The 27,169-nt window shown below is 42.9% G+C and overlaps 1 protein-coding gene across 1 annotated transcript in view; it reads left to right on the forward strand.

Moving 5' to 3' along the window:
- SCN8A (sodium voltage-gated channel alpha subunit 8) overlaps positions 1 to 27,169 on the forward strand; it is a 145,902-nt gene that overhangs the window by 579 nt on the left and 118,154 nt on the right. The window lies entirely within an intron of this gene.

Below are 27,169 nucleotides of genomic sequence, written 5' to 3' on the forward strand. Positions count from 1 at the left end.
CCCCCGTACCCTTCCATCCCTGAGAAGGGTGGAAGCCTTTAGCCCTCTCCCAGACATACACCTGCCAATGCCATACACCTGCCAATGCCATACACCACCTGCCAGCAACTTACTACTAAGTGCCCTGGGGAAGGGAAGGGGAGGGGGGGTCTTCACATTGTGACCCCCAACACAATCAGTGCGGCTAAAGAGAATCACAAGGTGTCATCACTTTCCATCCCCAGCCCCTCCCTTACATGCCACCCGTTCCATTGTATGTGCACGGGGGTCTGATTAGCTCCATGAAATCCTGGAAGGAGGTGCTGCCGGGGAGACAATCCTGCAAGACTTTGGAGCTTTTTTGTGTACAGAGGGTGTGAGGAATGCGGGTGTGGTAGGTGGTCACATTCTTGCATGCTCTGCACTGTTCTATTATTACATTATCCGCTTGTGTTGTAGTGATCAGTAATAATGCTGGCTGGAGGTGCTCAGGCTGAGTTTTGCAGTGACTATGTGTAGGGCTTTTCCTAGCTGCCTTAGTGTGTTGGATATAACCTGCTCCTATATACTGCAGCATTTTTTTTCCCTCCCTCTGAAGCCTGTGGCCCTTATGTTCTGCAATGAAAATGCTTGCATAAAGCAGAGCGGCGTTCCTGATTCTGTCTAGGATGCCGATGCCTGGATGTCATGATGTGCATAGGAATTTTATAGGGACGGCCGATTACAGCTTCACTGGCAAAAGCACTCGTGTCCCGGGCTGGCTCATGGCACATCCTGAGACACATCACATTCTGCTGTACAAGTTGCACGCAAGGTCTGAAAAATCTGCTGCTCGTGTCGCTGCATTCTGCTCCGGTTGCATCATGCATTTTTACAGTGAGGGTTTAATTATTTTTGCTTGTGACTTCATTTCCTAAATGAGCAGTAAAGCGACGTACACCTTTTGATCTGTATAGACTGCATAGAGGTTGTATTTCTGTCCCTCGTATTAACCCAGAAAAGAGGCAAGGTGGTCATTTTGGGATTGAGTGTAACAGGCAATTTACCACGAGGAATTGGATGGTCAGTCACATGCAGCGTTTGTGGTCAGTGTGCAGTCCTTGTTCAATGCTTTTCATATTTTAAAGGTTATCCCCATAACTGGGAAACCAACCCACAAGGACTGTGTAAAGACAATGCTGTAAAGACAATGGGAGTAGTTGCCCACAGCAACCATTCAAGTTTAATCTTTGAAATTAAGCAATAATTAATGTAGCATCTAATTTCCCCCCCCAGCTTTTGTCTTGTGTATAGTTGGCCAGCACAATAGAGTGGTGCCGAATGGACAGTTTCATAAAGACTATCTACCATGAAACATGGTCCTGAATGGACATCTCCATTAGGACCATCTTCCATGCAGCATGATCCTGAATAGACCGCTCCATAAAGACTTCCTTGCAGCATTGTGCTGAATTGACAGCTCCATTGATACTGTCCTTTCATCTCCAATAGCTTCCATTCAGGCCAACGCTGCAAGGCTACCAGTCTTTATGGAGCTGTCCATTCAGAACCACAATACAAGGTAGATAGTCTTCATGGAGCTGTCTATTCAGTACCATGCTGCATGGTAGATTGTCCTAATGGAAATGTCTATTCACAACTATGCTGTAAGGTAGATCTGGCTACCTTGCAGCATAGTCCTGCATGGACATCTCCATTAGGACTATCTACCCTAACACATGGTCCTGAATTTACATCTCCATTAGGGCTAACTACCGCGCAGCATGGTAGTTAGGACAGCAAGACTATGCTACCTTGCAGCATAGTCCTGAATGGACATCTCCGTTAGGACTATCTACCATAAAACATGGTCCTGAATGGACACCTCCATTAGGACTACCTACCTCCATGAGGACCAGCGTGGTACTGGATGTCTAGCTCCATAAAGACTGGTTGCCTTGCAGTGTGGTGCTGAATGGACAGCTCCATAACGACAGACTGCCTTGCAGTGTGGTGCTGAATGGACAGCTCCATAACGACAGACTGCCTTGCAGTGTGGTGCTGAATGGACAGCTCCATAATGCTGCTGATTTACAAGCATAGAGCTGAATGAGAACCTTCAGCGTTTGTTACATGGTTGTATAGACATTGAATGGGCTTAGATCTTAGTTGGTTAATTGAACTCCTAAGCTTCCTCATTATTCTAGTAGAAAGCAGGACTCTATAGAGGGTCAGTTTAGATATTACTGTGTACCTACAGTATTGTTACGTTTACTTTTTTCTGTCTCTTCCGTACCCGCGCAGTGGAACTGTTTTTTTTTTTGAATGAATAGTTAGTGAATGAATAGATCCATAATAAACATATCATGGACACAGAAATGTCTTGTAAAGGGATGCACTAACAAGTGACACCTAATATGTTCTTTAAAACATACAGAAAGGAAAAGTAACATGTTGAATATTAGGTGGGTGCTTTTCCACCACTTTTGTTTTCTATGGCATTAAATATTTTCTTGTTTTTTGGTTGCAGAAAGCACTCACTTTTACAAACAAAATTTCATCAAGAATTAAAATAGTAGAATAATAGTTAATAACAGAAGTATGATCACACAACAGACTTGCATCAAAAGTCAAAAAAAAGAAAGGTTGTGGAGACAGGACACCCATATTGCACCATGTGCACATATTCCAACTTGGAAGTGGTGGGAAGTAGTTGTGGAAAACTTATGTTTAGTTTATTAACTTCAGTTTATCAACATAACATAAGATGGTTAAGGGCCTCATATTTTCCAGAGCTGTCTCCTCGACTTGTTCTTTCTAAAATGTCAAATCTAGGTGAGCAGTTAAAGGAAAACTATGAGGCGAGTGAAAATCACTCCGCCTCATAGTGCTAGCCGACCTGTGACAATGAAACTGTCACAGGTCGGCTCAATAGGTCGGGAAGTTGGCAAACGCATAGCGTCGCTCTGTCTCACTTCTCGATCCTCTCCCTGCAGAGAGCCGTGACTGTCACAGCTCCCTGCAGGGATTCCCCCCTCCCCTGTCCAATCCTCCAGTGCTGACTGGCGGAACAGACGGAGGAGGGGGCGGGTACAGCTGGCTCTCTAGATACGCAGAGCCAGCTGTCACTCACGCAGCCGGGGGGATCCCGACAGCGGCGTCTCAGTATACCGCGGGCTGTAGCTTGTGGTATACTGAGCTTTGGGTGACGGGAGGACGCTAGTTTGTGTCCTCCCATTACCGTTAGGAGAACTATGGGGAAAAGCCCTGACCCCATAGTTCTCCTATGACTAAATCCCTCTTTCCCATAACGTCTTCCAGGACAGCATCACGAGATGGAATCTCCTCCCCCACACACAGGAAACACGTCACTTAATCTGCTTAAAACTGATCTCTTCAAGACACCAATGCTGATATTTCTTCTAAGTAGTTTGGGTCTCTGCTTTCTAGGTAGAGGTAAATGTGGCTTCCCAGGTATTTCTTTAGCTTATGAATGTTACCTCTTCTGGTACATGTGCCTCAGCATCATTTCACAAGTTGGTTGCTTTATAGATCATGTTCATTGTGTGACTGCAGCATCATCCAAATTAAGTTTTATATTAGTAGTGTGTTATTATTACTAATGTATTATAATTGTCCAAGGTAATCAAATATATTTCCACATCAAGCAATTCATACACAAATGTTACTTGATTTTGATCCACTTTATAGATCTTGTGTTTTTTTAATACATTTTGTGGGTGGTTTGAATAGCCGACTGGTTTCCTTTATCTCCAGGAGCCTACAATGGTGAGATTTCCATGCAGTAATTTGTGTTTCTGCCACCGCCTGTAAGGCTGTCGCGAGTTTGTCACCCTCTTGTATCTGGTTTCCCCAAATGTTTTATTTAACATTATAGGGAATCCATGATGTCAGTGATACTGGAAATTCTAGTAGGCATGAAACATTTTGTCACTGGAGTTTCAGAGATGCAAGTAATCAGAAGGTGATTCTACTTGCTAGCAGCTACCCAAAACTGGAATAATAGTTTTAGATGCAGTTAGCTTTCACATAGAATGCCACAAAAAAAAAAAAGCAATGGATGTATTTTATTTAAAAGTTAATTAGCAGATCTCTAGCTGGAGTGAATTGTCTCTGTTCTTGCTTAAAGTGTTCCTTAACTAAGAAAAAAATGCCTCTCCAGGTTCTGTGTAAGGTAGGGCTGCAACTAATGAATTTTTTCATAATCGATTAGCTGGCCGAACATAACGTTTATTTCAGTATAAAACTGCATGCACAATTCTTTTTGCAATCGCACTTTATTCGCGGTACCTTGCGTTCCAGTGCGGGGGCGATCACACTCTGGGTGGGAGGCATTTTCTTTTTCAAGGTTTTAAGTCTGCTTTAAACTGCTGCAGGTACACACTTTACAGCACAGTTAACCCCTAACATTAATGCTAATCCTAACCGTGACCCATATGTCTATCCCTCTTTGAAACCTTAAAAGAGAACTATGAGGTGAGTAGATGGTAACCAAAATAGTTGCGCTAGGATATATGGCAAAAATAAAAATTAATTAAAGGGACAGGACCGATCTCAGAAACAAGTTGCTGGAAGACTGCTCATGTAAGCCTGCACTTTCCCACACATGGTGCTCTATAATGTATTGCTGGGATTTGTATTCCTCCTATAGCTGATGGTACATTCTGCTGTACTGTATATTATACAGAGCAATGTACCATCAGCTATAGAAGAATACAAATCCCAGGAATACATTATACACTCTATGTATAATGTATTGCTGGGATTTGTTGTATTCCTGTATAGCTTGTGGTATTCTGCTTTGTGCTGTATAGAAGACTACAAATCAAGGAATAGTACATTATACAGTGCAATACCACCAGCTACAGAGGAGTACAACAAATCCCAGCAATAGTACATTATACAGTGGTGCAATGCCGAATACCACTAGCTATAGAGGACTACAAAACCCAGCAATAGTACATTATACAGCGCAATGCAGAATACCCCCAGCTATAATGTACTATTGCTGGGATTTGTTGTATTCCTTTATAGCTGGTGGTATTCTGCATTGTGCTGTATAATGTACTATTGCTAGGTTTTGGAGTCCTCTATAGCCGGTGCCATTCTTCATCATTGCTGTATAATTTTACACTTTTCATTTCACTATATTGCACCCCACACTTTTTTCTTTTTTACTTCCACCGCTCCAAGCTTGCTCCTGTGATGGAGTGCAATCTCAATACAAACTAGTAGTCCCATCACTGGAGCCATTTTTTTAAATGTATTTGATTTTTTTTATCTGATTAACCGATTAATCGAACTTAATCGGCTAACTAATCGATTTTGAAAATAATCGTTAGCTGCAGCTCTAGAGGTGAGTGCTTTTCACTCACCTCATAGTTCTAGCCGACCTGTGACAATGAGACTGTCACAGGTCGGCTCAGTAGATCGGGAGGTGAGCGAACACATACCGGGTTCGCTCACCTCTCAATCCTGTCACGGCTCTCTGCCGTGACAGGGGGAGGGGCTGGATTCCCCTCTCCCCGCTCCGATCTGCCAGCGCTGACTGGCGGAACGGACGGGGGAGGGGGCGGGTACAGCTGGCTCTGCCTCTAGATAGGCAGAGCCAGCTGTCACTCACGCAGCTGGGCGGATCCCGTCGTCTAAGTCGGGATCCGCTCCGGCTGCAGCGCCTCAGTATACCTCAAGCTGTAGCTCGCGGTATACTGAGCTTAGGGTAACGGGAGGACGCTAGTTTGTGTCCTCCTGTTACCCTAAGGAGAACTATGGGGAAAAACACTGACCCCATAGTTCTCCTTTAAAAAAAAAATAACCCCCTAATCCTTGGCCAACTGTAAAGAAACCCATAACCTTCTTCTTATCACTCAGTAGCAATAAAAACCCGTACTTATTAGCACAAAAAGCCTACATGTCCTGCGCCAAAATGGGTATGTACTTATGAGATAACTGAAACAACCATTAAGGCTAAATCCCTGGAAAAAGAAAACATGGCCAGTATCATTAGATTTTGGATTAGAATTTCACCCAAATTTCAAGAGTTCAAGATTGATTGAATGTTTCATATTTCAACAGTTACTGAGTAATTTCAGGCAGAAAGTTTAACTAATCAGTGAGCTGCTTATTCTTTCTAGTAACCACTATAGTTCTGTTAAAAAATTAAGTCTAGGTTTTCAAAAATACTCCCCTCCCCCCCATTAAGACCCTTGCACAAAATGAAAACGCATTCCTATTTTTCCAGGAATCTTCTCCTGTAGTGGTGGCGCGGGGCGGTCCTTACTGCTTCATTGATCAGCACTCTCCTAATGATGAATTCCTTCAAGGGCAGTCATTTTGTGAGCCCAGGGAATGGGACCATGGCAGCCTGGGCTCAAAGGATGTGGGTTGAATGATGCTGGCCATCATTTAACATGGAAAACTGGTAGCATCTAATGGCCAAAAAGTTTTACAGTAGGTGACAGCCCCAGATTGAAGGTGAGTATTGCAGCAAAAGCTGCTTTTTATTTGTTATTTTTATTATACAGCTGGCTTCTGAATGAGAAAAAAAAATAAGTTGTACTTAAAGTCAGAAAGTTCACTTGATTTCAATTTAATCTAAATTCTGTATAATTTCCTGCAGTATAAGCACACACCTCCTTACAAGATATTTTGGAAGGTAATAGGAGTATTCTTCCTTGATGCCCATGCTGTGTAAATTGTTCTCTCTACTTCACATGTCACCAGTCACTTTCAAACTCGCAATGCAGGTTTGAATCTCATTGCCGGCAGTGACAAACTTTTAGTATGAACATTTTCTTTATCAGGATTTCTGTATGTGAGAGGCAGCAAAGATCTTAAGTTAGTGTTGTTTAGCATCTCCAGCAGGTATTTTCCTGGATCACCAAATTAAACGCAAAAGATAATGGGGTGGATTGGTACATTAAAACAGTGTCTGGATGTTGAACAGAACTACTTATACATGGGCTCTGCTTCCTGTGTGACTATTGAGGTTTACTTTTCAATTGTGACTGGAATGTACATTTAAAGGGTGACGCCAATCCTTTTTTCCTGTACTGGTGTAATAGGTTGTCCAGTTTGTTTGGTATTTCTGGTGTTGTGCCCTCTGTATATATTGTATAGGGGCAATCAGTGACTCGTGTAAAAGGATGGGCAGTTTTTTGTTTTTTTTCTTGATTACTGTAATGCAAACACAAAAAAGGAGTCAGTTGATTATTGCATACACCAGAAATGTATTCTACATATTTACACATTTGGTTCCCTTTTCCAACCAGTGCTTTTGCATTAATTCTTTCACCCCATAACAGAAATTACTTTTTAATTTGAATTTTGTATTTTTAGTTGGGTAAAAAATGGTGGGTGAACTGACTTTTTTTTAACCTCTTGGTAGGTGCAAGAATGATTTTTTTAATAGGAACTTGCCTATGTTCGTCAGTTGCAAACATTTTAAATATGTGGCACACTGTTTGTAGACTTTTTAAAGTGAGCACACTGGTTAATAAATACTATTTGCAAAGTTGAATATGTTACTGCCCTGCCTTTAAGGGCTTGTTCACACCAAATGCATACCAGATCTGCATGAGTTTCTGCACACGCAGTGCAGTGGGTTGTGCCGCATTTTTGCCGCGTTTTTGTCATCTGAATTTTTATTGAAAAGCATAAGAGTGACAGTCATATAAAACCATACTTTGTACAGGTTCACATATAGAGCATAGCAGTACAGAGTTATTGCTAAATTACTGATCGAGTATTGGGTGCTAATCAGAAAGCTCTAAGATGGTACATCAAATGGGCCAAAAATGGGGTCCCTTGATTGCGTTCGGGGGGATAGCTGTTGGGATGGCAAACGATATAGGCAAATGAGGAGTGGTTAGAGTCCAGCTTCCTGCTGGGGAGAGAAGGGGTTTCCCGTTAGCAAGTTCAAGGGGGGGTCCCGCCATCAAGGTGGGCTGCAATGCGTCCCAAAATCGCTATGATAGGATGCAATGGAAAGGGGGGGGGAGGGGGTAGGAGAGAGAGAGAGAGAGAGAGAGAATTAAGAGGAAGAAGAGAATAGAGTGGGAGTTAGGTGGATCACTAAAGACCAGTCACCGCTCAGGTGGTTATTACGTGTGCCCCATCATAGGAGGAGCAGTTGACGATGTGTGTCAGATGACGCATTTGCCTCTGACCAGCACAACCAAATCCTCTCAAATTTGGGCATGGAGAGTTCGTTTTGGGCCGTCCTCTTCTCATGGGACATTATCCAGTTGACATGCCTCTTGACACTGGAGACACTCAGTTTGTTAGTCAACCATGATTTTGCTATTTGTCTTTTCGCAGCTGCTAGGATGTGGAGGGATAGTTTAAACGCTGTTTTGGAGAGGCCCTCAGGTTTGTGGTTCAGTAACGCGAATGTGGGGTCTTTAGTGACGGGCCTGTGTAGCAGCGATGAGAGTAGAGAAAAGATTCTGTCCCAAAAAGTAGAGGCCGTTGGGCACTGCCGCCATGTGTGGAGGAAGGTACCCAGCTCAGGGCATCCCCGGTACAGAGCAGAGTGGTAGCTGGGTTAAATTTGGCAACCCTCTCGAGTAACAAGTACCAGCGCATCAATACCTTCTAGTTGATCTCCAGCATGCCGGAGCATCTAGAGCTGGACTTTGTGTTCACCCAGATATTTTGCCACATGACGTCATCGAGAGGAGACCCTAGGTCCATTTCCCAATGTTTTATGTATGATGGGGGTGGTGGACTAGTCTGAAGTAAGAGGGACAAGTATATGGTGGAGATAGTACCCGGAGCGTGAGGGTTATCGCAACATATTTTTTCAAATGTGCTCAAGGTGCCCGTTGAGGGGCAGTTACGTGCGCTGTGTTGAATAAAGCTTTTGATTTGGAGGTATCGGAAAATCTCTCTGGGCGGGAGGGCGTAGTGGTCCTGTAAGTATGGGAAGGGTTTCACTCCCGAAGATGTTTGAAATTTCCAGAGGTTTGTGTGCGGTTAGCAGTGATTCCTTGGAGCGGAAGAAGTGAAGTCTCACCAGTATGTCGCGAGGTGGGCCATCTGCTCTTCTGCAGGTCAGTGTGCAATGGACACGGTCTATCTCCAGACGATCTGCGGGGAGGTCCGGGGCCAGTTCCTGGAAGAGAGCAAGGGCCGCGGCGAACAGGTCCGTGATATGTTCCGGTAGGCCTCTAATGCGTAGGTTAGATCTGCGAGACCTATTTTCGATGTCCTCGAATTTAGACAGGAGAATCTTGTTGTCTTTGCATAGTGTGTCCAGCTCCTTCCCCTGATCGTGCGAGATGTCATTGCACCTGTCCTCCAGGGCTGCCTTGCGGTGGCCTATTTCCTGGATTTTCTTCAGAAGTCGGTCCGTGATTTGTTTGGAGGTCATCCTATAACGCGTTTTGTAGCATGGCGTCGAACTGGTGGAGTAGATTGCCGTGTGATCGCCCGAAGCGATCTCGTCCCTCTTCCTCCAAGTCGCTGCTGGAGGCAGAAACAGTCTGTGAAGGTGCCGCGCGTGAGGTGGAAGGGGGGGGGGGGGCGCGCCATTTTGGCCGAGGCGCGAGCCAGAGCCTCTGCAATAGGTTTTCCCGTTTGTTGGGGTTTTTGCGGTCTGCGCTGTCTGGTTTGAGATATGGTCGATAGACTCGATACCGTGGGTTGTTCGCAGGGCGTTGGAGATGTTTTCGGCTGTTGGGGAGTAGTTATCTCCGTGCTAATGTGGTGTTTGTCCGAGGGAACTGCGGAGCTGTCTCACTCACTGTCCGACATCGACAGCCGCGTGCATGTGCCCCCTTTTGCCGCGTTTTTGATGCGTTCCGGGCGTTTTTTTGGTTAATTTTTTTTTTTTTAGATTCGAATGGGCTTTCAGTGCGTTCCAGGGCGTTTGCATGCGTTCCAGAGCAGGTAAAATAGGGCTTGCTGTAGTTTTTTTTTTACATGCTCTGGAACTGAACGCTGCGGTGTGAACTAGAGCCTAAAATACCATTTTGAATACATTGGACGCAGTTTTGATCCGGTCTGTAACTGCTCTGCTCCTGGAACACGCTTGGTGTGAACAAGGCCTAAATTATCACACTAAAGTGCAAATCTGGGAGAGGTACAGGTGAAACTCGAAAAATTAGAATATCGTGCAAAAGTTAATTTATTTCACTAATGCAACTTAAAAGGTAAAACTAATATATGAGATAGACTCATTACATGCAAAGCAAGATAGTTCAAGCCGTGATTTGTCATCATTGTGATGATTATGGCTTACAGCTCATGAAAACCCAGATCCACAATCTCAGAAAACGTTTGGCAGTGTGGGCAGGTGCCAAGACCTGCTGGAAAATGAAGTCAGCATCCCCATAGACCTCGTCTGTGGAAGAAAGCATGAAGTGCTCCAAAATCTCCTGGTAGATGGCTAAGTTGCATTAGTGAAATAAATGAACTTTTGCACGATATTCTAATTTTCCGAGTTTCACCTGTATGTTATAAAAGTACTGGTATGACTAGATAGCTGATGGCATATGCTATCAGTTCATACAACTTGGCTTAAAGTAGAATTATGGCCTCCCTTAAGTGCTGCAGCACTTAATTGTAAGGGTATTTGTACTCACAGTTTTGTCTCAGTCCCTCTGGAAGGCCCCACAAGTACCATTGTGTCTGCCAGTGGAGTCCACCTAGCACAGCTTCATGTGATGCTATGGCAATGATGCTGCATTGCTCCTAAATTCAGAACAGAGTTGCCACTCATGTAGGCTGTGCCTGTTTGCACTACAGATGTAATGTAGGTATGACCATTGTCACTGATGATTAACAAGATTGTAGCTTGTTAATCAGCAACTAGCCACACCTAGTCCTGTCCACTACTTTTTGGATTGACAGCACTGCCTCTTTTGCTGATACCACTTCCACTGTGAGCTGCAGTGTTTGGGAGGGGGAACATGTGAAGACAAATGGAGGATTTGGCATACTTGGGGAAGGTAAAGAAGTTTTTTGGTTATGAGGCTTGTGCAGCTCATATTAAATTGTTTTAGGACTAGTGTAGACTGTCATAGAGGAGCCATTAGTTATAAGTTAAAGTGCATGAGGAACATGTGTAAGAAAAAAAAAAAGGTTTCCTCACATGAGGTGTGTGCCACTTTTGGGATTGCTGTGCCAGAAGTGCTTTACTTCTGGAACTGTGAATATGAAAGCTATGGCTCTTATACACAGAAGTCATACTGTTGTTTATTCGTCCCTTTGTCCATTTACAGAATGTCTTGTATTCTGTGAACCATTCGCAAAATACAAGACATTTCTATGAACGGACGAGAGGAGTGGATAAACGATAGAGAGCTGCAGCTCTCAGCCCCAGAAGTATGAAACCATACCTTTTTATTATTTGTGGAGGGGGCAGTAAGTTTTTGAAATTACTAAGTGGAAACATTTACTTTAATACCAATTCATTTAATCTGAACCTTCCCAAAGGTCTCCTCCCCACTCCAACCCTGTGACTGGACAGTGAAAGTAGAAGCAGCACACTAATGAGCGCATCACTCTGCTCTTATCAGCATGTTCATTGTACTGCAGCACAACTGATTCTCACTGTGTTGCTTATCCTTTGATAGACTACAATCTAGTACTAACTAAATGTGAGATTGTAGTTCATCACAGGAGGAGCTTAGAGTGGTGGCTACAAAAATGTATCTTATTTGTGTATCACTTGGCTGTAGATTCCCAAATCTACAATGAACTACAATCTCAATACAATTTAATAAACTAAACATGAGATTGTAGTCCATCACGGGAGCGAGCTTGGAGCGGTGGCCACTTTACAACACACACACAGTGACCATGGGGAACAAAAGTAGTCACCCTCCAGAAGGAAGACGGGTGTCAGCACCAATTCAGAGATGATTTGAGGATCTACAGCCGAGTGATACACAAATAAGATCCATTTTTCTTATAAATTGCATTCAAGTACCTTTTTAATAAGGTTTAACTCCTGAGTTTAGTGTCACTTTAAGAGGGATGAATGATGTGTGTCATTTAACCCCGTAGAGGAGCTACATGCAGGAACGATGAGTCTGTGAAGAGGAGGTGAGTATTGCAGCCAGAGCTGCTTTATTTTTATTTTTTTAAAGGGGGTGTTGGGCTTGCATAGCTCTAAATGTTAGTAGTAGTTGTTGTACATGATGTAAGTGCTTTTATAAGGTATAGTGTCCTTTTATGCAGGGTTGTGGAAATAAAAAAAAAACTACTTGTCCAAGGACTAAAGCAAGGGCCGAATCTACTTGTCCTTCAGGACAATCTACTTGTCCCAATACAAAAAAATTGTTTTAATCAAAACTAGGGATGCGCCAATACCGTTTTTTCGGTATCAAGTACGAGTACCGATATTTTGCTTTCGGTTTTTGCCGATACTGAATACCAATACTAATACCGGTGCTTCCGCTTGCATGGAGCAGGCTTCCCGGGTAATCTGGAAGCCAGGCAGCGGGTAATGACATGCCAACCAGCTTCCTGATTGCCAGGGCAGCCGGCTCCATGTTGTTTGGTCGGCTTGATTGTGTTTGGCCGGGAAACCAGCTTCCCAGCCAATCGGCATCGAGCCGGCAGCCGGCATGACCTGATTGACTGGGAAGCTGGCTTTCCAGCCAAGCTACATGGAGCCGGCTTCCCAGCCAATTGGAAAACCAGGAGGCAGGTCATTACTTGCCGCACGGCTTCCTGATTTTAATTTTTTTTTAATTTTATTTTTTGGTCTCTGTTCCCCTAGAAGAGCGGGGACCCTGAAAACGGCGGCGGGGGCCGACACAACCATCGCTGCTTGTTTGATAAGGGATCTGATCAGGTCACTTCTGTACTAAACGAGTGGCGGCTCCCCACTGTACATTTAGCTCTGCTTGTCCGAAGCAGGGCTAAATGTGCAAAAAAAACTACTCGCCCGAAACTGCATGTCCCAGGCGTTGGGCAGTACCACACCCCTGTTTATGTTCTGCCGGCACTTCACTTCTTTATAGAGAGTGACTACTTTTGTTCCCCATGTCCCATGTGTGTGTTGTAAAGTAGCCGCTGCCCCAAGCTCACTCCTGTGATGGACTACAATCTCACGTTTCGTTTACTAATTTTTACTGAGACTGTAGCGCATCCCAGGAGTAAGCTTGGAGCGGTGGCTACTTTACAACACACACAGGGACCATGGGTAACGAGAGTGGCCACCCTCCAGAAGGAAGGACAGTGTCCGCACCAATTCAGAGATGATTTGAGGATCTACAGCTGAGTGATACACAAATAAGATGAATTTTTTTAAAGTGACATTAAAGTCAAAGAAATTTTTCCCTCCCCCCAAATGTTAATGTCAGCACTTATCTTAAATGGTGTTTCTTAATCCGATCTTCTTTCCTGTCGTTTTCATCTGTCCCTCCAGCGTTGCGGCGGGTCTCTGATCCTGTGATGACTCCTCTGAGCTTCCTGTCCCACAGTGTCTGCATGCGGGTGCACGCGCTCATAGACTTACCTTGTGTCTCTCCTAAGTATTAACCCTTTTTTAAGCGTTTTTTTTTTTTTACACTTTTTGCATATATCTACTGCTTTCTAGCAGTAGATATATGCAAAAAAACCCGGAGGGTTTAATAACACTTTAATAGTTAAGCTACTTTAATGTATTTGAATGTATTTTTAAGATTTAACTCCTGAATTTAGTGTCCCTTTTAAAAGCCGAGTGCATTTCTAGCAGATCAACAGTTATTTTTCTGAACTTGCAGAGCTTTTAAAGAGATAAAACATGGGCAAATATTTAGGTATTGCTAGATGTACTGCATATTTTTGTTTTGATGTTGCCTTGACATATGCTTTAATTCAAAATATGTAAACCGTATGGGAGATCAATTTCTGAAGTGAGGGAAGTAGGGCTGCAACAACTAATCGACATAATCGATTATAATCGATTATTGAAAAAGTTGTTAACTTTTTCAATAATCGATTAATCGGCTTCCGATCAGTTGGCCCTGTTCACAGCTCCACACGCTGCGCGCCGCACCTCCTCCCCACCTCACGCTCGCCGCTGCCAGACCCGCCCGCATCCACGCTCTTCACGCCGCACCTCCTCCCCGCCTCACACTCACCGCCCGCCCACATCCACGATCGGCACAGGGACGCGGGGAGATGTAGTAAGGAGGAGCAGGTGTGGGGGGATGACAGCCGCCGATAGACAGGCCCGATCTCAGAAGCAAGTTGCTGGAAGACTGCTCAGGTAAGCCTGCACTTTCCCACACATGGTGCTCTATAATGTATTGCTGGGATTTGTATTCCTCTATAGCTGATGGTACATTGTGCTGTATGTTATACAGCGCAATGTACCATCAGCTATAGAGCAATACAAATCCCAGCAATACATTATACACTGTATGTATAATGTATTGCTGGGATTTGTTGTACTCCTATATAGCTGGTGATATTCTGCACTGAGCTGTATAGAGGACTACAAATCCCAGCAATAATACATTATACAGCGCAATGTGGAATACCACAAGCTGTAGAGGAGTACAACAAATCCCAGCAATAGTACATTATACAGTGGTGCAATGCCGAATACAACCAGCTATAGAGGACTACAAAACCCAGCAACAGTACATTATACAGTGCAGAATACCGCCAGCTATAATGTACTATTGCTGGGATTTGTAGTCCTCTATAGTCGGTGCAATTCTGCATTCATTGCTGTATAATTTTACACTTTCCTTTTCACTATATTGCACGCCACTATTTTTTTTCTTTTCTTTTTTACGTCTACCGCTCCAAGCTTGCTCCTGTGATGGGGTGCAATCTCAATACAAACTAGTAGTCCATCACTGGAGCCATTTTTTAAAATGTATTTTATTGTTTATCCGATTAATCGAACTTAATAATCGGCTAACTAATCGATTTTGAAAATAATCGTTAGCTGCAGCTCTAGAGGGAAGACCAAAGGGAGGAAGGGTGGAGCGCGTGTCCCACCAAACACACAAGTCTGTTCTCTTTAGCCTACATAAACGAATCATGTGCTACTCTGTGATATCCCTAATCCTCAGGATCAGCGGTCACCCACCTTTTGAACCTCATGGACCACTAAATTCATAATTTTAAATCTCACGGACCACTAATATGAATTTTTTTAAAAATATATATATTCTCATATTTTTTGTTTCCTCATATATAAATATATGTGTGATGTGTGTGCGCAGATAGATGGATGGATAGATATGAGACTATATTTATATATGAGGAAACAAAACCACATACATACATACATACATACATACATACATACATACAACTATATTTATATATGAGGAAACAAAACCACATACATACATACATACATACATACATACATCGGGTGTGCCTGCAGGAGTGGCAGTGCTGGTGGAGGGAGCGGTGCCGCCCGCCCCAGTAAGAATATTAATTGTTTCCCCCCTATTGAATCTGCCACTGGCCCTGCCGGCGGCGCCCAGGGCACATGCCCCATTAGCTTCAGCACTGCCCCGTGCCTCCCCTTCCCCCTGGGCCACTATTACCTGGCTTCTCCCCACTTTTCTATGTCCCGCAGTCTGCTCAGTCTGGGTACTGACCAGATGCCCCACCTCATACAGAGCCCACACTGTACTGTACTACACATTCCTTGTGACAGCCGCTGCTTGAGTCAGTGAGAGGCAGCCGCGAAGCCTCCGTGCCGCTTCAATGACGGCCCAGCCTACACGGCATCAGAGGGGCCTGGGGGCCACCAAAATTTTCTCGGGGATTAACGGTTGACGACCGCTGCTCTAGATTACCTTGGAGGAAATGTAGAGTGTTGTGACCGTCTGCAAGAGAAGTGGACTTCTGAATTATTTAGTCACCGTCTGCACTTTTCAGATGTACACAACAAATCCCACAGCGCCACTCTGCAGCATTTATTGTGTGGTGTTGAGGCTTGTGGTTGACCTGACAGCCTGTGGCCAGGCATCGCCTCCCACCACACTATATTTTCTGGCTTTTGCTGTATATTTTGCTTACCAAGCTTCATGCTTGAGTCATTTCTTTGGCTCTATGCTGCCTGTAACTGTACTCTATTTCAAATTGTATGTGTGTCTGGGGCACACCTATGTGTGTCTGTGCTTGGGCACACTTCTTTCCAGTGATCATAAGACTGTATTCACATTTGCGCATTTAACATGCTTTATGGATGTGGTGCATTAGAAAACGTTCTTCTTGCTGTATCTTTGGTGTGGTTTGTAGTAAAATACCCTTCACATAGAGTTCATTGGTAATTTATATAAAACATGCCGCCTACAATGCACAGATCCTTAAAAGTGCAGATGTGAGCAGGGCCCATTTTTTCCATGAATGAGAAATGTGGAAGTCAGCCTGAAGATGACTATAATTTGAGTGATATTTATTTTTTTTTTTTACATTTCCTAGTCAGTGTGTTTGTGCAGTTCTCAGCAAAGTATTGTGCTACTATCTGTGCACGTGTCTCAGCAACATGGGGGCAGTGTCTTTCATGGCACACTAAATGTCACCTCTGTTTGATTTTAGATGTGTACAGCATGATGTGCTCTAACATGTGTTTTACAAAGACATTGCACATTTACGTTAGATTTCAGCATATTGCTGAACTAAAATGTATCATTTGCCTAATCATTACTTCTCCGGTACAGTCAACTTTGGCATACGCCCTTGGCTTGATAATCTGAATCTTAAAGCTGAACTCTGGGGAACCCTCTACAATGGTTGACTGCTTGTTTTGCTTAGGGGTGATGCATAAGATGATATACTTAATTATTGCTTGCTCCTGCAGGCTTCCTACTCTGTGAGACCAGTCCCCCAAAGCCTCTTTCCTTTGCTGCCTGACCGGTCACAGATCTCTGACATCATCCCGCACAATGCAGGACCAGCAGTTGTAAATTGTATTGGAGGAAACTGAGGGTGGTGAGTGCAGACTGCCAAGGGAGTGAAGCAACTATATTACCTTTTTCATCATTCCCTAGGCAAAATGAGCAGCTGAGGAGGGCTAGGGTTTTTCTTACCTGGAGTTCAGCTTCAGGGGTTAAAGAAGAACTCTGGCTAGTAAGAAAATAGGATACTGGTCCATAAATATGTCTCTCTTACTCCGGCAGAGCTAAGCTGCCAATGCTCCCTGTATGTTGGAAAGACGTTAGCTGACACACCCCCTCCCACTGAATCTCTAGTGACTTGTGCTTGTCTTTGGCAAATGCATGGTGCTGGAGATGAGTGCCGTCAATCAAGGCTTATTTTGTATTTGTTTCCTTGTTACCTGCGTGGTCGAACAGTGGTGGGGGAAAGGGGTGCGGGTGCTGTCGACCATACTATCTTGGCATATACACCACCTAGAAAGTGCTGCGTGCACTTTGTACAGGAACAACAATAAAATAATAGAGAAAACATCGTCTTCATGGGTTTTCATCCCCAGAATTCAGCTTTAAATCAATATATTTTACAAGTCACTCCTCCCTTGTCTATCTAAAGTGTTATTTTTTGTGATCTCTAGAATTGATCCCTCAAACATGTTGCCTATGGCCCCATTTCCTGCTGTGCTTCCTTCTAATTTTTTTGTGGTCTGTACAACAGACCCATCACAAGTGGTATCTGCAATAAGTCAAAATGAGAACCAATGACACACTTGTACAAATGTACATATTTGTTAGTTGTCCCTCCCATATTTACTAACATTTCATGCTTGTGCCGAAATCTCATTAACTCCCCCACTGTTGTGTTTACTACTTCTGTACGTGATTTGTTTTGTGAATTTGCTATTTATGGTAATTCCACTATGTCGAATTACCTAGTTAAAGGAACAGGCATGTGTTTGCTAGTCATCAAATATAAAAATAGAGCCTGGCTCTTAAAGTGTTATTTTACATATCTCTTTCACTTCTTAAAGCGAATATATAGTCTTTTCAACTATTAAGATATACATTTGTAAACAAGCTTTATTTGATTATCAATGTGCATTAATGATTTTAAAAATCCTAATCCTGTGTGTGGTTTGTGATTTATATAGGTACATGGGGGCAGCCATTTTTGCTCAAAACCTATACAGACTGTTTCCTGCTTTGCAGATGTGCTGCCTCTCCTCACAATGCAAGTCTATTAGTCAGCTTATTGATTGAAAAAAATGCACTTCTAGCCTTGCCAATATCTTATCTCAACAGAAAGTAAGCACAGTGATTTGCAATTTAAGTGTTTGCTTACTCTAGTGGCTGCTCTACTAATCACTGTTTTTAGTACAATAACACAAACATGGAAGCGCAGGCCTGTAAGAATGTGAAAGTTGCATCAAAAGCTACTTTTATGGTAATCAGTACTATAATAATACAAAGATATTATATGTTGACTGTAAATACACTCTACTTTTTCTTTAAAGTGTTTAAAGTGTTCTGAGGTTATCTCCATCTAGCGCAGCGGTTCTCAACCTGTGGGTCGCGACCCCCTCGGGGGTCGAATCACGATTTGCCAGGGGTCGCCCATTAGCTATGCATTACTATGGTGGTTTTTTTTATTCTGACGGCGTACGCCAGTGGTTCTCAACCTGTGGGTCGCTGTGTGATTTCTGCTGTGCTAGGTGAGTCCTCAGCACTCTCCCAGCGGAGCAGTGTCAGTTCTCACACCACGCCGCCAGATGTCGCTAAAGCAGCCGCATCATCCCTAAATTTTACCGTTGGGCGTCACCACAACTTGGCAAATGTTACCAAGGGGTCCCGGCCCTAGAAAGGTTGAGAACCACTGATCTAGCAGAACTGGACCCAAGAAAAATTTTACACCCGTGCAGATTAAAAGATATGCTCTTAGTAACCTAATTAACTGAACTCTTAACAGTGAAGAGGAAATGTCAGTTGTGCCTTAAGTAGTATCCTCAAAATGTACCTCTTGTCTGGCATTCCCCAAAAATAACTGCATTTCCTGGTGTGTGAGGATGTCTAGGCACTTCTATTCCTACAGTCTCAAAGCTGTATATCTGAAGTTTAGGATTATAGCAGAACTATCCCTCACCTGCCATTCTGCAATATGACATCCGCAAACTCCTTTGCGGATGTCCTCTTCGCCTGACCTTCTTCCAGTATCAGGATTATCGGCCACCTTAAATTGCCAGGATGTGGGAGTTCACGTGTGTGGGAGTTCATTCATTTTGGCAGATGCTGAGATTGGACACTGGGCTGCACAAGCATAGTATGCCAATTCTGTAATAAAACGTCTTGCCTGACTGCAAATTTTTACTTTGGAGGTAAAGTTTCACTTTAAGTCGTTGTGTTTCTACCTATTTAGTCTTAGCAGGTTTGGAGTGAGATTTGGTGATGTCGCTACTATACTACTCACTATTCTCCTTACTGGAGGCTCTGACATAAGGGAAGCAAAAGCTCTGCCACTAACCGCACAAGTCATGGTAAGTCAGTAATGGAGAAAAAATAAGCTGCAGGGAGACCACAGACAATACCGGTGACTGGTCCTTTGCCATCTGCCTGCCTTTCTTTGGGCACAGCTTCTACACTTTAGTTCCTCGTCAATGTTGGCTCCATCCTTGTTTTGTTAAGCTAGCTTCATATTCCCTGAACACCTCTGCCTAGATGGGTAATTCTGCACATGCGCACATTACTTTTAAATTCAAAATCTTTCCGGCGCAAATGAATCACAGCGAGCCCTCCTCAATTGATTCCATCTGATCACACTGGGGCAGCTCCACAAGGCAGGGAAACGTAACATTTATAGAATGACAAAAAAGGAGAGCGTCCACTCCATGTGAAGGATCGTTTATTTGCTTTTAAAAAATGGTAATGTACTCACAAGAGAAAAGTGACACAAGCGTATTCAATGGTTCCCCTCAAAGGAGGCTATCTTGGGTTAATGCGTTTCTGGGGCACGCCCCCTTCCTCAGAACCTTCTTTCTGGGACGTGCCCTAGAAACGCGTTAACCCTGCCACTCGCTGCTGGAAGACGACTTCGGTCGTGAGCTGACCTGGCTGCGCGGTGGCTTGATGACGGGGTTTATTTTATTGATGGATTGTAAGCTCTCACGTACAGGGTCCTTCTAACCATTTTGACTTGCATTGTATTATAACTTTACTGCCCCTTTTTATATTGGCAAGTGCTTCATAAGCTGTTGGTGTTCTATAAATCCTGTATAATATTTGATAATAATTTTCTTTCATTCATTGAGGTTGTAGTGTAGGCACACTGGAATTAATAAGGACTAGGAAAAGCATAAAGCAAGCTGTGATATACTTAGTATATATTTGTAGGGAAGAGGCAACATTATAAACCGTATGTTGAAGTAAACCAGCAGCCATTCTAGTGACTGGCAGAAAATGTAGCATTAGTCAGTTTGTATGGAAAATCAATTAGCCAGGTGCCTTCAGCCTGGACTCGAGCCACCCTTTGGTTAATAATGGAAAGGCAATCCATAGACGGTTCAAGTAATCAATACAGGAAATGATTAGTGCACATGTTAGTATTTCACTGGTATTGGTCTCTGTATTTTCTAAACGCCTCTCCTTGGCTCTATCATGTTGTTGTTATTACCGTACTGATAGCTCTTTGTGAGCAAATCTCTTTTTACCGTAAAATACATTTAAAGTAGAACTCCGGGCGCAAATATTTTTAACCCTTGCAATGGGGCTTCCCAGGGTAAAAAAAAAAAAGTATATAAAAAGTTTTACTCACCCAGCCTGTCTCCTCTTCTGCTTCAGCGAAGGTATATCCCTTGGTATGCTCACATGCTACACAGTGTATAGGACGTGATGACTCACAAGCCCTGCTGCAGCGAAGGGGGGAAACACTCCAGGGACAGGTCTAAGAGCTGGCTGACTCTTGAGGATCAGGTGAGTATAACTTTTTTTTTTTTTTTTTTTTTCTAACCCTAGGCAGAAGCGAACAGTTAGCCATTGCAATGCGGGGTTAGCCCCACTGCAACGGTTAATAAAAATTGTGCCCGGAGTTCTTCTTTAACCCCTTCGTGACTGATGATGTACAGTGTACGTCGCCAGCATCGGGGCTGTTTAAACAGACTCCCGGTGACTTTTGTAGAACCGACTGTCAGCTTTACAACAGAAGCGATCCTGGCGACTTACCTGTCGCCAGATCGCTTCTGCGCCGCTTGTAAGCCCCCCCCATGTGATAGCAGTCAAAGTAAATTTTGGGGTATCTCTAAATTGATGACCTGTGGGGGCTTTTTAAAGCTTTTAAAGCGTCTTCTATGAACTTTTTGGGGTACTGTGGTTTTTCGCCGTTTTACGGATGCACGCAATTTGTAACCTGGGCATGTTGGGTATCGTTTTACTCGTTGTAACCTCATCTTTTATATTTCATTAAAAAAATTGGTATTTTGTTGTGTTTTGGGGCATTTAATTTAATTTTTCACTAAATATTGTGGTTGCGCTAATATTGCGCAACATAAAAATTTGCAACTACAACCATTTTATTCTATAGGGTCTTGGCATTCAGAAAATATATAATGTTGGGGGGTTTTAAGTAATTTTCAGGCCTAAAATGTGGAATATAACATGGGTACAAAAAATGAAAAAAAGGCCTCAGTCATGAAGGTGTTAAAACAAAAGCTACCTTACATGCTATGTTAATATTCTACCAAACTTGCATTTTATTTGGGTGAAATTGGTGGGCTAAATTATGCACTGAATTCTATTTTGGCATCTCCCACTCTCATGGTTCCTAGTCTTCCAGTCATGTTTTTTTTAATTAGGGCTGCACCGATATATCGTCCGCCGAAACATATCGGCCGAAAATGGCACTTTTGGCATAATGCCGAAGGTGCAATTTTCTGGCCGATACCGTGGTGCATCCGTTCCTTCTCTCCTCCCCGCTGGGTGCTACTCTGTGTCCCAGCGGGGAGGAGAGAAACTGTCACAGGAGGCTGAGCTCTCCTCCCTTCACCGCTCCTCCTTTGGACAGCCTCCTGTGACGGCGTGTCAGAAAGGAGGGCGAGTGCAAACACTCAGTGATCACTGAGTGTATATAATTGAGGACATAGTATGGTTACTATATCCTCAATTATGAATGAATGGGAAGTGATCTACATCCCCTCCTGTTCATTTATGATTGTGGTTATAGTAAACATACTCTGTCCTCATGAATACACCGGAACACCCAGTATAGAGGATTCCTGTTCATTTATAACTGGAGCTGCAGAAAAAAAGATTGAGGACTCTTAAAAGGGAAATATCAGGGGTCTGTTTAGGCCTCTAATATTTCCCCAAAGCCCCTAAAAGTAAAGTTAAATAAAAATATTTGATAAATGAATAAAATATAAACAAATTTAAAGTTTATAAAAAATAAAATATTTGAAAAAGTTAAAATAAAAACATTTTATTTCGGTTTTGAAATTTTCATTTTGGTGCACCTCTATTTCTATACACTGTTTAGATTTATTTTCAATCAGTTTTCGGGCTGAATGGAAAAAAATTAACAGATCCCTCAATCCATGCTAATTGGCGTGGACAGAGGAATCACCCACTACGGCTATTGTGTTTTGACAGGCAGCTATGTCAGGCACATTGGTGCCTGCATCTGATTGGAATCAGGTGCTGTTCAGCCAACAATTTTCCACCCAGCTGCTTTGATTTTTGAATCAAAGGATGTCGGGTGGCAGTCAGCAGACAGGGCCATCCAATGAGTGAATTTTGGCTGGTTTATCACGATTTCGAATTAGCTCAGTGTATAGCCTTGGAGTTTCACTACTCCTGCTGCAGTGCACAGCATCTTTGGTTCCCATTTGCTTTTTCCATATTGAAATGTAAATTACATTTCTGGGGCAGATTGTGACCCTATATAATGTCTGTGGCATACTGCTGAACCTAGTGTGGAGTATTGACTGGTTTAGGATGCTAGTGGTGGACCTTCAAAGCATACCCAAGGCGGAAAAATCATTCTTGGGTAAACTGATCAATTGATAAGATTAGATATCAGTATACAGTATCGCTGTCAGTACAATTTAATTGCAATGTAGCACATATCGTTTTTATTGATATATTTTACAGATATCTATAAATGTTTTCTGTGTTTTTTTGTTCTTATTTATTTGTCATTTAATTTGAGTACATTTCTATTCTACCATTGTATGTAGTTTTGTCAAGGAAATTTTACTTTTTTGAAACCAAAGTTTTTTTTGTTTTTACACTAAGTGAAAAATGTATGTTAAAGTGAAACTTTGGCTAGGCCATGAACAATTAGTATTTACATACTCTTGACAAGCAATAGATGAACTTAAAACAAGTCCTCGATGACCTTTTGTAGCTTAAGGCACTTGCCCTGTTCCCCTCCCAGAGTACCTGCTGTGTATTTGCATTCGAGATTAGAAGTTTGGAAGGCTGCTGAGTCTCTGCTGGGAGGGGGATCAGGATAAGCTGAGCTGCTGAGAGTAATGATCCTCTTCAGTGCTTCTGCTGTGAACTTTGAGGCTGAATTGCTCCACCATGCTTTTAGCTACAGAGTGAGGGCACTGTTTTTTAAAGCTTTTCTACTGCTTGTCTAGAATAAATAAATACTTAAATGTCCATATCCTGGTTGTAGGTTAAGGTTCAGAAGCATGGTAGAATATCGCGTAAAAAGGCTGAGAAGTATAAAGTATTTTAGCAGCCTCAGAACTGACTATCCACTGGTACTGGGAGGCCTCTTAAAGGGTTTCTAAACCCTCTGGGTTTTTTTTTTTTTGCATATATCTACTACTAGCAAGCAGTTGATATATGCAAAAAGTAAAAACCAAACAAAAAAAAACACTTTAACAGCGGTTTATTTATTACAGGTATTTATATTGCGCCGACAATTTACGCAGCACTTTACATAGTTGCACATTCACATCAGTCCCTACCCTCTAGGAGCTTACAATCTAAGGTCCCTATCTCACATACAGGGCCAACTGTAGAGAGGAGCCAAATAACCTACCAGCATGTCTTTGGAGTGTGGGAGGAAACCGGAGTACCCAGAGGAAACCCACGCAAACTCCTTGCAGATAGTGACCCGGCTGGGATTCGAACCGGGGACCCCCAGTGCTGCAAGGCAGAAGCGCTAACCTCTACGCCACTGTGCTGCCGCGCGCTCTTCGCCGCGCGCTCCCGCCCGAGAATCCGAAACTGCTCGTGCGGCCACAAAGCATCCTGGGGCGGGCGCATGCGCAGTTCGGATTTTCGGCCGAGAGACGCAAGGCAAGTCAATGGACGCATACACCCGCATGAAGACACCTTGGGACCGGAAGTGCCAGCAAGCACAGAAGAGTCAGCGCTGGATCGGAGAGCCGCCGCACCGCTGGAGGGACAGATGAAAACATCATGAAAGAAGATCGAATTAAGACATCATTTAAGGTAAGTGCTGACGTTAACATTGGGGGGGAGGGAAAAAAGTTTTTGACTTTAATAGATAAGACTCCTGCCAACCTGTATTTACCTGAACAACAAAGAAATGTGTACTTTGTCCCTGGATGTGGGAACCCCCTATTATTTTGAATTATGTTTTTGAAGTTAAAAGGTCCTGTATTAATTGTAGGATATGGCTGCTAGAAAAAGTCTTTTAAATGTACAAAAGAAAAATCTGTTTGGTAGATTGGGCTACACGGATTTTAATCCAGTAGCAGCAAATAAATAATCATAATTCTTTCGGAAACTCTCGTGTGACAAGATTGCAGCTGTGTGCCCCGGTAAAATTGCTCTTCCAGACTGCATGCTCTGTCCTAACACTACAGTGTTCTCTTAATTTCTAGCCTTGCAATAAAGCAGGTGTAAAATATCAAAAGTGTACGCAAGCAGAATTTGTATGTTTTTTTTTTTTGTCTTTTATTATTTTGCAGAAAACCTGAGTATTGAATTGCCCAAGCAATGTGTTAATGTCAAGCATTTTATTCAAAGCAATATGTTCAAAAGGCAGTTACCTACAACAGTGAACCAGATGTACAGTATGTTATTGACTGCAGGAAACTAAAATCTGTTTCGTTGCTATGGATTACTGCACTTTTCACTTGTATGTTGCCCATCACAGCATTGTGTGTATGTTTAATTTATGTGGAAAAAATACAGGCAATAAACAATTAGCGGCATATTTATAAAGCAGTGAATCTGAAATTTACCAGAAATTCACTGCAAGTGAGTGTTCCGGGTTCATGTGTTTTAAAATGACAGTAATTGATTTACCACTACTAAATCTTTGGTGAAAGCTACTTTCACTGCTTTATAAATATGCCCGCTTCTTATGTACCAATAACTGTTTTTTGTTTTTTTTGGCCTTATTCACATGGGTGCAGAGGCTTGTACAGTGTTAACAAAGCGATTTATGCGGCTGGAAAGTCACAGGCGTTTAAGTACAGTCGTGGGCAGAAACCTGTACAAATCTATGACAGGCTGACAGCTGTTGCGGCTATAAGCATTTAACTGCACATCTGAGCAGTTACATGTATACCAGGATAGATGAGCAGCTGTGGATTCAGACAGTTGGTGTCTAGGGCCATTTGTCCAGTACTGTATGCATGTAAATGTTCAGATATGTGTACAGCCATGATGTATGTCCACCTGTGAGTTTGTATAGGATGCTGCCTGCAGCTGTACGCAACCACCTGTGACTCCTGGCTGCATTAACACATGCATTTTTCACACTTTATGGGCCTCTTTCTCCTTGTGAGTGTAGCCTTAGACTTTAAGTGCCTGTTCACACGACGTTCGTTTTGTGTGCTGACCTGATCCGTACGCTCCTGCACTCAAAATGCATCCCAATGTATCCCTATGTGTTTTATGGGCTACAGTTCTCACGTGAGCAGTCCGTTCAGGTTACGACAGAAAAATACTGCATGTCACATTTTGTACGGTCAGGAAACGCAAACGCGTCAAACGCACTGCAGCTAACATACTAACAGCCCCACTCCAGCAAAACTGGAACGCATTAAAAACGCGTCCAAAACGCACTGCATCAGTAGCACCGTGTCTGCAGATCCGGACCTGAAACTCATGTGAACAGGCCCTAAAAGAGAACTATGGCCCAACTCTTGAGTATATGTCCTCCTGTGACCCAAAACTTAGCATATAGCAGGCAATGCTGACAGCACAGAGCTGTGCTGTCCTCCAGTGACCCAAAACTGAGCATAGGGCGGACAATGCTGACAACGCAGAGCTGTGCTGAGGTTTGGATGGATCTTGACAATATTGTCGGGATCCACCCCGCTGGCTAATTGACAGCCAGCTGTGCCTACCCCCTCCTCCATCCATCCATCCATCCAGTCAGCGCTGGAGGAATGGAGAGGGGAGGGGGTAATTCCTGTGGGGAGTGGTGACTGACCGTCACCACTATCTGCAGGTAGAAGATCTAGAAATGAGCGATTACATATCACAGATCGCTCATTTCCTGATCTTCCCCCTGCAGAGAGAACTATAGAGCCGACGTGTCAGCTTCAGTGTCACACACCCGCTCTAATTATGGGGCAGAGTGTATTTTACTCTTCCCCATAATTCTCCTTTTAAGCAAAAAGTCGAGACAATATGTAAGAGTAGCAGGCAGCAAGGAAATTGTATTCCATCTTTCAATGCTGCTACATAATGTCAGAAAGTCTACTTAAAGTAAATCTAGATAGTCACTTACATCCCATATCGGCTTTAGCTTATTGAATACTAAAGTTCTAAAGTTAGCTTTCATAAGTTGTTTTTAGATCATTTTAAATATGCAGCTTTCCTGGGATTTGTCCAGCCCTGGACTATAGTGTGTGTGTGTGTGTGTGTTTTTCTTTTGAGTATGACATTCTTTTCAGTTATGGCTGTGTGGGTGACAAGATGTTGTTCCCCCTAAAATGCTTCATAAATTACATATGAATGTCATTTCCAGAGAAAAATAACACACTTTATTTATAAGGCGTCTGTGTATCTTTTCTTTTAAATAAAACTCTGATGGCTGGAATTCATTTTTTTCATATATTTACATTGGACTGCAATAATTATATCGCATACCTTTAAAAAAAACTTTAATTTCTGGCAGCAAGCAGAATGAGATTAGAAATACTTATTCATTCTGTAATTTTTTTAAAATTCTTTTGTTTATAAACATCCTCAAGCAAAGGAGACAGAGCGAACCTACCTTACAGGTATGGCATACAGAAGGAATCAATCAAACATGTATAACAAATACAAAACCATTATAAGTCAAAAGATTCCTGAGGGTGACAGTATGCGTCTACCTGAGAAGTAGGGGATCCTTTGAGAGTTTGTCGTGTTTTTTTTTT

Source organism: Nanorana parkeri, unplaced genomic scaffold, assembly GCF_000935625.1.
Source record: "Nanorana parkeri isolate BGI_ZX_2015 unplaced genomic scaffold, ASM93562v1 scaffold846, whole genome shotgun sequence".
NCBI lineage: Eukaryota > Metazoa > Chordata > Amphibia > Anura > Dicroglossidae > Nanorana > Nanorana parkeri.